This window comes from Marmota monax, unplaced genomic scaffold, assembly GCF_021218885.2.
Source record: "Marmota monax isolate L192 unplaced genomic scaffold, Marmota_monax_Labrador192_F-V1.1 WCK01_AAM20220418_F8-fsc00049, whole genome shotgun sequence".
Classification (NCBI taxonomy): Eukaryota; Metazoa; Chordata; class Mammalia; order Rodentia; family Sciuridae; genus Marmota; species Marmota monax.
The window spans coordinates 10,913,487-10,926,089 of NW_026694221.1; positions in this window are offsets into that span (position 1 = coordinate 10,913,487).

Consider the following 12,603-nt stretch of genomic DNA (forward strand, 5'->3'; position numbering starts at 1 on the left):
TAAAAAAAAAAAAAAAAAGAATTACCATTCTTATTATATAGTCCTACTTGACCATACTAATTTAATTTAGTAAGAATTATTTATTTAAAAAATCCAAAAAGTATTTATAAAACATTTAAAAGTCCCACAAGATTTTCTTCTGGGATAGTTTATCTTAAACAAAAGATAAACTAAATGCAACATGAATTAAATTTAAAGACGTGATCTATAGTATACTTCACAGTCATAGCTACATCAGATGTTAGAAAAAAAATAATGGATTATTTTTATTACAATCAAAATGTATCAACTGTCTGCTATTCCTTCTTGGATTTTGTAAAGCTATAATAGAATGCTAAAAGAAATCATAGCATCAGTTTACTTTGTAGTGAAGATGTGAATATGAAACATAAATGAATAATGTAAGGCAGAAAATAATTAATCACAAGATTACCTGATAAAAAGGTAAATATTGGTTGAGAAGTCTTGAATCAAAAATAAAACTCTACATAGATAAAATTTGAGGAAAGCTTTGAAAGATGAATAGGGTTAGAATAAACCAAAGGAAAGAACATTGTAGGTGAGGTATGATGAAATCTCAAGAGTGGTGCATCAGGTAAGAGAATGGCCAATATAGATAAGATAGTATGGTGAGGATATCAGCTTAGGAGGCAGAAAAACACAGTAAAATTAAAAAGGACTTTTAAAAACCATGCAAAGAAGTATTGAAGAGCTAAATACAAAAAAAAAAATGGTAACTACTTCTAAACAGTTTAATGGCCTAATGGTAATAATGATATTGGTGATGAAGTTTTGGGTAATAGCACAGAGATTCGATACTATATGCCAAGTACATTCCTATGGTTTACATATCATCTCATTTACTCTTTACAAAATCTTCTGAGATCCATAATATTGTCACGTTAATTTTATAACTGACAAAATAGAAAATGTTCTAACTCATACCAAATGTAAGAGAATAGGCATTTTAAACCACATTGTGCTATCAAGTACATATTGCTAATAGCTAAAGTTCTTATTTAAAATACAGATATCAAAATAGGTAATTAGTAATATGTGATGTAAATACAGATATCAAAATAGGTAATTAGTAATATGTGATGTACAAGATAAATTAAACTAAACCTAAAATAATTTTGACACAGGTAAAATAAGTTAAAAGAAGAAGCACACATGAAAAAAAAGCATTGTTTATATTTTCATGTTTTTAATTTTTATAGTGAATCAGTGTCTTTCAAAACAGAGCACATTCACCACTTGCACCTTCATGAATTTGGTTGCCCATTAAATAACAACAACAATAATGATGATTACATAGCATACATCATTGAACTTATTCAAAACCAAATAAATAAAAAATACTTAGGTAGTGAGTATGGTGACTTTAAGTCATAAAAAACATATTACATATATCAAAAGAATGAATATTACTTTTGGTATCTATATGTAAAAATATAATTGATATAACTACACCAGGTCATTCATCTCAGTTCCTCCCCAGAAGAACCATAAAATCTAAGGCTGGTATAAATTTTACCTACCTAGTTTTTATATTTTAATTAGATATCAACATAACTTAAATGTATATAATTGCTTTTAAAATTTAAAATATTATACTGTATAATTTTATAATTTCCTTTTAGAAAGCATTGTGTTTGAGGGTTTCTATGACTATGTATAAATTTGGAGGGGTTAATCATTTTTAATAGTTCATACATGAAAAAAAAATCAAAGCTCATTTAGGCATCCCTCTACTGAAGTAGAACTGGGGTGTGCCCCCTATATATTTTTATTTCACCTTGTTAAACTTTCTTTTGCACATTTATCAGAGATCCTGTAGGTATATGCCTACTAGTGAAATTGCTGAACTGGAGATGAAATGTAGTTCAGTAGTGGAGTACTTGCCTTTAACTCACAAAGATATGATCTTCATCTACAGTAACACCAAAATTAAAAAAAAAAAAAAAGAGCTAAAGTGTGTAAGTCAACAGGAATACAATTTGGTGTTAGTGTACCCATCTAGCATGCACAAATCCCTGGGTTTCATCCCCTGTATCACAAAAGTTAAACTATATGAGAATTTTGTTCTTCCAAAGATATGATAAAAGCAATTACCCAAATTGAGAATGTTTGACGCTATTGATATGAAAGGGTATATCAGTTTTATTTATTGTCCATTCATTAAGAAGAAAAAATTGAATGACCTAGGAATTAAACCAGAGACACTGTGCCTGTTAGAAGAAAAAGTAGGCCCCAATCTCCATCATGTTAGATTAGGCCCCAAATTCCTTAATAAGACTCCTGTAGTGCAAGAATTAAAATCAAGAATCAATAAATGGGATGGATTCAAACTAAAAAGCTTCTTCTCAGCAAAAGAAACAATCAATAAGGTGAATAGAGAGCCTACATTTGGGGAGCAAAGTTTGTTTTTGTTGTTTAATATTTTTTAGGTGTAGATGGACACAACACAATGCCTTTTTTATTTTTATGTGGTGCTGAGGATCGAACCCGGGTCCCGCCCTTGCTAGGTGAGCGCTCTACTGCTGAGCCACAATCCCAGCCCCTGTTTAATATTTATTTTTTGTTGTAGTTGGACACAATACCTTGATTTTATTTATTTATTTGTTTTTATGTGTTGCTGGGGATCAAACCCAGGGCCTCGCATGTGCTAGGCGAGCACTCTACCACTGAGCCACAACCGCAGCCCTGGGAACAAAGTTTTACCACACACATTTCAGATAGAGCACTAACGTCTAGGGTATATAAAGAACTCAAAAATCTTAACACCAAAAAATCAAATAGTCCAATCAATAAATGAGCCAAGGAACTGAACAGAACCTCTCAGAAGCTGATATATAATCAATCAACAAATTATGAAAAAATATTCAACGTCTCTAGCTATTAGAGAAATAAAAATCAAAACAACTACCAAGACTTCAGAATCTTAGTTAGAATGGCAGCTATTAAGAATACAAACAACAATAAGTGTTGTGAGGATGTGGGAAAAAAAGGCACACTCATACACTGCTGGTGGGGCTACAATTTGGTGCAGCCAATATGGAAAGCAGTATGAAGATTCCTTAAAAAACTGGAAATGGAACCACCATTTGACCCAGCTATCCCTCTCCTTGGCCTATCTATACTCAGAGGACTTAAAAACAGCATACTACAGGGACACAGACACATCAATATTTATAGCAGCACAATTCACAATAGCTAAACTGTGGAACCAATCTTGATGCCCTTCAATAGATAACTGGATAAAGAAATTGTGATATATATACACAATGGAATATTGCTCAGCAATAAAAGAATAAAATCATGGCATTTGCAGATAAATGGATAGAGTTAGATAAGACAATGTAAGTGAAGTTATCCAGTCCCCCAAAAAACAAATGCCAAATGTTTTCTCTGATATAAGGAGGCTGATTCATAATGGGGTTGGGAGAGGGAGTATGGGAGGATTAAAGGAACTCTAGATAGGGCAAAAGGATAGGAGGGGAAAGGAGGGGGGATAGGGGTAGAAAATATGGTGGAATGAGACAAACATCATTACCCTAAGTACATATATGAAGACATGAATGGTGTGACTATACTTTGTGTTCACCCAAAGATATGAAGAATTATGTTCTATGTGTGTAATATGAAATATAATGCATTCTGTTGTCATATATAGCAAATTAGAATAAAAACTAGATAAAGTTGAAAAAAATTTTCATTTTCTTATTCCTTAAACAGTATGTTTTCTATAGCACTGTTTCTCTCTCATCTAGTTACTGCTTTAGGAGAGCTTATTCAATATTTTGATTTATCAAAAATCATACTGAAACTATAATCTGTGATTTTTTTTCCTTTTGCAAGATATAATGACTAATTATACTGAATATGTTTATAATTTAAAGTATTGTAGAATAGAAAATGATCACTTTTTGAGTAAACTTTTAAGATCCAGATAATATGCTAGTTAAGTTTAAATATAGGGGTTAGAAATACTTTTTATAAATACAATTAAAACTCAGATATTTTAAGCCCAGAATTCAGTAGTTCTTACTAATCTTCCTTATAGATTGGTAAAAATTAACATCAGTGAGCCATATGCTAAAATATTGCTAGCATAGGTAACATTATTTTTATTAACCCTTTAATATATAATATATTCTCTGTGTTACAATTTTCAGCTCTGACACTAGCATACTTGTATCTGCATTACATTTTTATCTGTACCTGTTTTCTTAATTGGCCTTACATGAATTATATATATATATGTATATATATATATATATATATATATATATATATATATATTTCTAAATATTTACTTTGTTTCATTTCTAAGAGAGAAAGAAATTTCATCAAATAAAATTTTAAAATTAAAAGTATTTTAAACAAGACAATTTTATATTAAAAGTCAAAGATTTACAAATGCAGAGGTTGAGTGGTTAAAAAAAGAAATCAAATAGGGCAAGGTCAAAATTATATACGCCAATAGGAAATGGTGAAAATCACTCCTCTAAACCATTGTCAAGACGATAAAAAATCTGACCTCAAAGAGGCTATGTGCTTTCTCTTTCATACACTCATTTGATGGAGGATTGAAAACTTAGTCTTCTTCATTTTAACTCAATGATCTTTTAACACATATTGTTTTGGTTTTCTATACCCTTTGCTTTTAAAAAAGAGACTTGTATCTTGTAAAAAGAGACTTGTATCTTTTTAGAATATTTGAGTTCAATAATTTTCCTGATTAAGTAAGTTCATAAATTTTATGAAAATTTACTGAGTAGCATGTAACCCACCCACCAGATCTGCCACTCAACTTTCTAAGATCTAGCAATAATAGAAATTCAGCATACGTTAAGATCCTGAAGCAGCAGAATCTATTATGTGCTAGCTTTCCATTGCTGTTACAAAATATTTAAGAAAATTAAAGTAAAGGAGTAAAAGATTTATTCTGGCTCATGGTTTCAGAGATTTCATTCTATGGTCACTTGTCTCTCTTGGTTCTGTATCTATGGTGAGGCAGATCCACATGGTAATTAGGTATGGTGAAAAACGCCCCTCAGCTCAACTTGGTCAGGAAATGGTATGTGGGGGGATATAAACAGGGACAGGGTTAGAAATAAAGAGGTTCTACAAGAAATTAAACAAGTGGTCAGAAGGGGGTCAGCAAGGAACAATTGTATTTCTGCAGAAGGGTATACTCCCAAAGGGAATCTGGTCAGCAAGTACACTAGGGCAGGCAGTCTGCCAATATTTATTCCTTATGAGATACTACTTCCTGCTCCTAATAGGAAGAGCTTGAAGGTATAATCTAGCTAATTTCAAATGGTGGGCAGGCATGTAAAAAGACTATAGTTGTGATTGGACACTTGTTAGAGAATTTAAAAATGGTGTCACTCTGGTCAAATGATTTCCTAATTTACAATGATTCCATTCTGACTACATGGTTCCATAAGTTAATTTGGCTCCAGTGTACATGTGAAATTTAAATTTTAGTAATCATACCTGTGCTACATATCATGTTTAGTTTTGATAGAAAAGAAGAAATGAATCTTACAGCTTCAAGGGCAAGCCCTCAAAGACCTACTTCCTTCAACTAGGTACACCTCCTAAATTTCTAACCACTTACAAATAGACTATTAAATTATGAATCCATCAGTGGATTAATCCTCTAATGTGATCTAAGCCCTCAGGGTTCAGTCACCTTCTGAATCCCCACATCTCCCAATACGCCTGCAATAGGGACCAAAGTCTTCAACACAGGAGCAATAGGAGGCATTTCATATCCAAATCACAACACATATATTATATATACAAATATCAAACTCAAATGGATATACTGTACAAAATTAATTTAAAATGTAATAACTATCCATTGTTACTTTGTTCAACACCTATTATTCTTTCCAGACTAGTATGCCCTTAAAATATTATCTTTTTTTATTATAATCATTACCTTAGGAAAGCATTAATACCTGAAACTTCTCAGTAAACACAGGGAACAACATAAAAAATTAATCAAATGCCCATTATAAAACAAACTGAGTCAGGATACAAATGAAAGCTTGGCTGTTTGTTTTTTGCTGTTTTTCCCCCCAGTGTCAGTTTGCAAAACCCAATGACTCATTTTGCAAAACCCAATAATAGGCTTATTTTCTTCATAATGGATGAAAATGTGCTATTCTCATTTCTATATGCAGCTTCTCAGCACTTTCAATGTGAAAATATTGGAGCTGTTCAGAAATGCCTTTTAAATATGCCTGCAGTTGAAACATCCCTCTTTCTCTCTTCCTAATATTTCCTCTTGGCTCCAGCTCTTTACTCATGCAAAATTGCATTATGTTGTTTCTTATATTTGAATGTCAGCAATTTAGCCCATTTCCCATGTGATACACATATGTGACATTCACACATGCAAATTTCAAGAGACCTAGAATAGTATATGTGCTGTCAGGGGAAGAAAAGGATTAAATGCTTCTCATTCTCTTTGGAGTTTTCAACACATCTGGTATCTTGGTAATCTTGGTTTCAAATATTCAAAGGTATTTTTTTCCTTTTTTTTCTATTATGGAAAAAAAAAGATTTTTGCAAGATATATTTTAAAAGATGAAGAAAGGAGGAGCTCTTACAAAAGACTTAGTGGTTGTTTTTTCAGTCTTCTTCAATTTAGAATATAGAAAAGCTCTGTATTCTATTTCAAAAGTAAGAAAATAAAATATTTGAGGAAGGAGTCTGATGTTTGATGTGCCTTTTGTAATTTTCCACCTCATGTGTTTCTGTCACTCAGCATGTTGTGAGATTGTTTTATTCTCATGCTCCTGAAATGTGCACAAAATTTAGTTAATAACAACCAATGGCTGTAATTATAAATACTTCAGTTACAATTTTTTTTAAAGAGAGAGTGAGAGAGGGAGAGAGAGAGAGAAAGAATTTTAATATTTATTTTTTAGTTATCGGCGGACACAACATCTTTGTATGTGGTGCTGAGGATCGAACCCGGGCCGCACGCATGCCAGGCAAGCGCGCTACCGCCTGAGCCACATCCCAGCCCCACACAATTTTAAAATAATGCCTACTTTTAAAATATTTTTAATTTCACTAGCATCACTATTTAGAAGATGCCTACATAAACTAAGAAGAAATCTAAGTTATAAGTTTGGTGGAAATATATATTTTTCATGAATAATTACTCCACATGGCTGGTAAAGAATTTTGACTAGGAGTTCAAGTATCTGTATCTGTGAATATCTTTCTAACTTGTAGATTGAAAAATCACTAATTTTTACTCCATATTCACCACAGCCTGAAATTTCGTGATTACTTTGAAGGTGAGGGAGAAGCAATTTGAGAACGTGTTACTCTGACCAAACTTCATACTTATTTAGTTTCAACAAGTTTGAAGGCATGTTTCATCTCTGCTGATTTAAAGCTATTGGATTTGACTAGTATTTTCAAGCAGGGCTTTGGAGAATCCTGTTTTCAAACTCCAAAGAAAAATCGAGCTCATCAGACTCTGGAAATCAACAGTAGGCACAATAAAATCCTTCAATGCCTCCCCCACAGCCTTCAAGATTAAATCCCAACTCCTTATTCTGGCAAGAAAGCCCTCCCTTTATGGTTCAGTAACATTCAGTTCCTCCCAGAGCTGAACAAAGTCATTGTCCCAGCCATACCCAATGACTTATGAGTCCCAAGCACACAAGGCTCTAACTTGTGACCCATGCAAGATTCACTCTTCCTCATAATGCTTTTCTCCTTTCACTGGTTTTCTTCATCAACACTATCGTAGCTCTGAGGACATTAACTAACATTAATAAAGTCCCTGTGTGCTGGAATAGTGTATAAGAAGTATATCAAAGAAGGTCACGTAAAAAAATCAAACTATAGAAATCAAAGGATCTACTTTTAAAGATTAAAAATGGAACTTATTTTATTACAGAGGAATAATATTTTTATAATATGTTTACATAATGTTTATAATATTTGGGATCCCTCTCATCTATGTCCCACATTAAAAAGAGCTGCTTCTTTACTTTAAGTCTTATATTGATATTATGTGGCAAAATCAGAACATTAACTGAAGACCACAGAAAGTTTTATGTAGAAACTAGAAAGACACTATAAATAAAAAGTGAAAGAAAAAAAGCTTCAAATGGAGGGGTTGGGGTTGGGGCTTAGCGGTAGAGTGCTTGCCTAGCAGGAGTGAGGCCCTGGGTTTGATCCTGTGCATCACATAAAAATAAATAAAATAAAGGTATAGTTTCCAACTACAACTAAAAAATAAATATTAAAAAAAAGCTTCAAATGGAAATGTGCCAAACACTTTTAAGCAGGACAAAACAATTGTGCATTTAGGTTAATCCCCCTGCCCCAAAATGGTGTGTCAGAAAGAAATTGTTTTGTTGATTGTTTCGTGTGTGTGCATGCTTGTACATACTGCTTTTTGTCTGTTGGTTTTGTTTTGAGGTGTGGAGAAAGAAATAATAAAAACCAAATTGATAGTAAAAACAAACACTTTTATTATGTAGTCTAGGTAAGAGAGGATGAAGTTCAAAAAAGGACTATAGTGTTACAAGAGAACAAAGATGGACAGATTTATTATATAAAATTTGAACACTTTACTGATGAATGATTTGAGAGCAGTCAAAGGCAGGTAGAAGAAATACAGATGACTTCCACATTTCTTATTTCAGAAGTAGAAGTGAAAGAAGTGACATTTCCTGGGATGTAAAGGACTGAAGTGAAAATTAGGAACAGAAGGAAAGATTAAAAAAACTAGAAGTGAGTTTACCTTCTGTGAATGATGACTATTTTAATAACATTAGGAAAAACATTCATAAATGAAATCAATTTCCAATAGTGCTTGGATAACCGTGCAAATATCAGAAATACTTGTACTGAAGAAATCTGCCTCAATAGAAGAATTCATTTTCTCCACCAGAGTTGTAGTCCCCTCTCCCCACATTAATATGTCCGCAAATCATTTCATTAATATTTGGTATGCTAGTTTTGACATAGTACTTCATTAAATAAATAGGCAAGTGACTCATAAAAATATGATCAATTTGGATTTAATAATTATAAAATATAGTTATGGAAAACCTCTATTAGAAAAACTCATTATAATGTCTATAGGCAAATTGCTCCCAAACTGCTTTTAGTAATGCCTTCACAAATCATCAAGTTAGATATAGGGTAGGAATTGATGGTAAAACTGAGTTGAGGAATTGTTAAAAGTACAGAGCAGTTTATAAAAAGAGCAGCTCTTCAAATCAAAGTGACATGGAATTTGGAATCTTGATTGGGATTTTTTGGTTTCTCCAGATCAATTGATCTTATTTATTAGAACTGAAGGTGTAGCACTAATGTGTACAGGGAATTCTCCATTTCATAGTAAGAAAGGCATGGTTCCTGGGACTTGGTGTACTCAAGAAATTCAAGCCATTTTCGTAAAAGCTGGAGAAAATGGTAATTGGCTCTGATGGAGAATAGCCAGTCTAACCCAAAGCTGTGAAGGAAAAATGACCTCATATCTTTATGGCTTGGGTATGAACTGTTTCCTTTTTCTATACAGAAATATTGCGTAAGTGCATTTCCACAATGTTGAACATGCGTTTGTTGTATGAATGAGTGAATGAACAAATGGATACAAGATGGGCCTCTGGCTTCAATTCTGGACCATCTTTGTCTATTCTCAACACACCTGTTAACATAAGGGACAAGTTATGTCACTCTTCTGGCTTAAAAACCTCTCAATACTTCCCACTTAACCCTGAGTAAATTCCAGTCATCACTGCAACCTTCAGGCTTAAGAAGTCTGAATCTTCATTCCCCCTCTGACTTCACCTACTAGTACCCTACCTTTGCTAAATTTGCTCTAGCCCCAGGCCTTCTTACTGGTACCCAATTCATCATAAGAAGCCCCAAATAAAGGCCTTGCAGTGATGGGTGGGCTGTTCACTCAAATGTCAGCAGGGCTTACTCCATTACCAACTTCAAGGTATTTAATGAATGTAATTTTCTCAATGAACCACTTTATTTAAAAAGCATATCCTCCAGTAGTGCCTATCTCCATTCTCTGCTTTACTTCTCTCCATAGTATTGATAACCATCTAACATCCCACAAGTTTACTTATTCCTCTTTATTAATATTCTGACATTATAGACTATAATATAGGCATACTCCAGGAAGTAACAGTTTTGTGTTTTCTATAGTCCCCATGCCTAAAACAGTAGCACATAATAGGCATGAATTGAATATTTTTGAATGAGTGAATGAATCAAGCCAACTGTGCTGACAGCTTTGAGTAATTAACCCAAGAAATATACAGTTATTTTGATGAAAGCAATTAATATATTGTACGACCATTATTACTTAGGGAGATTCTTTCTGGGCATATTTCATTTCAGCCAAATAAACCAACAAAATGAATCATGACTAGAAGAATCAGTGGCCAAATATATCCCACATCTACTAGTAAAGTTTATGAAAGGTTTGTACATACACTCTAAAATTATTCAGTCTTTAGGCCAGGATAACTTTCATTATCCTCAAACAAGTCAAATAGTCATTATAAAGCTGTTTTTATTTCTGCATTGAGATTTTCTATATATAATAATCTGTGTCCTATTTTGAGTCTCATCACAGTAGTTGTATACATTCCATTCCTCCAAAATGATAAAAAGAAGTCCATGTGAAACTGGGATTGTTCCTGACTTTAATTGCAGTGGATATTTTGATTGCCCTTTAAATTCTGTACTAAATAGCAAAAGAGTATTATCAAAGGACATATAATGATCACTTAGAATGGCATAACTAAGAAGACATAAATAAGAATCTCTTGAAATGAGAGGTTCTTGTGTATGTTTTGGTATCTCACTGATGAAAAGCCACCTTTTCAATTAGTGCAAAGTATGGCCCACAGGTGACCTGGTGATGAAATGTCTCTACATTCTTTTCAAAGTCTGTCAGTGAAATTGATTAACAAAGGGATGAGTGACACTTATAAATTAGTTCTGTTAACTTCCAAGCATACTGAATTAAGCTTTTGCCTAGTTTGATTTATAAAGGGTTGCTTGGGCTTTCTAGAAAAACAAAAGGAGAATCTCTTATCACCAAATATGTTTTTATAAAATTCTTGAGAAAACATTTCTTTCATTTCCCAGGACTTCCAGTTTTCTTGAAATTGTTAGCTAAACCAGCCTTAAAGTTATATTATATGTCTTTTGGACTCAGATCCAACAGGAATCAACCAATATACCAAACCTTTGGGGCTTCATTTGAGAGAAAATTAGTGTAAGTCTGAACTCTTTGCCATTATCCTATTCTAATAAAAATGCATAGTCTGTTTAATAGTGTGATGCCCTCAAGAGATATTTATTTGGCACCATTAGCTAGATATTGATTCATATTTCCCATCATTCAGGAACTTATACACTACATGACAAAATAGCCAAAGCAGAAAATTGAGAAGTCCACAAAGGCATGAACAAGCTGTGGTTAAAGCTCAGCAGATACTATGATTCCCATGAACTAGAAAAGGAAAGAAGGCTATGCTGAGATGACTATGGTAATTTGGCTCTGGTGGAGAATAGCCAGTCTAACCCAAAGCTGTGAAGGAAAAATGACCTCATATCTTTATGGCTTGGGTAGGAACTGTTTCCCAAAGACTCATGTGTTGAAGGTTTAGTACTCAATGTAGAAATTTTCAGAGGTGGGGATTTGGGAAAATTATTGGATCATAAGGGCTCTGATCTCCAAAATGGATTAATCCATTGAGGATTCCTATTTGATGGCATTATTGGGAGGTGGTAGAAACTGTAGGTAATGGGATCTAGTTGAAGAAGTTGGTCATTGGGGGTATGACCTGCAAAGGTATATCTTGTTTATAGCCTCTTACTCACTCACTCTCTTCCTCTCCTCTCCCTTCTTCCCACCACCCTTATTTCTCTCTTCCCCCATTCCCCTTTACAGCTGCCATGATGTGAACAGCTTTCCTCTGCCACCCACTTCTGCCATGGTATCTCTGCATAGGAATCAGTTTAACATGGACTGGAACCATGAACCAAAACAAATATTTCCTCCTAAGTTGTTTTTCTCAGGCAGTTGATCCCAGTAACACAAAGCTGGCTAATACATATCACTCCATAGGTAGAGTAGGCTTTTGTGGTGCCTGCTTTGTGTGTGTGTGTGTGTGTGTGTATGTGTAATTTTGATGATGACTGTAGTATGGGAAATCAAACAAGATATTTCAAGCTCACTCAAAAGAAGGAAGTTATAAGGGCAAAGACCACAGGCTACATGTATGTGTGGGCATAAATAGCCATATGTATCTATGGGCATTCTTGTGTCATTTTTCCAATAAATAAAAGTACAGGTGTGTCAGTGATTACTGGACTATGAGAGAGTCACTATTCTTCTGCCACTCTAGTGGTTCTGGCCAGGTTTACCAAGCTCTGTGACAACCTGCTCTTGTAGACAACAAAAAGTGCATGCTTAAAGACTTGTTACTGATGTCCCGTTTCAATATAACTGAACATTGCCTATTAAATACCGAGTTTGTACACAGGTGAGAAAATATGTACCAAGGAGGTAAAAGATAT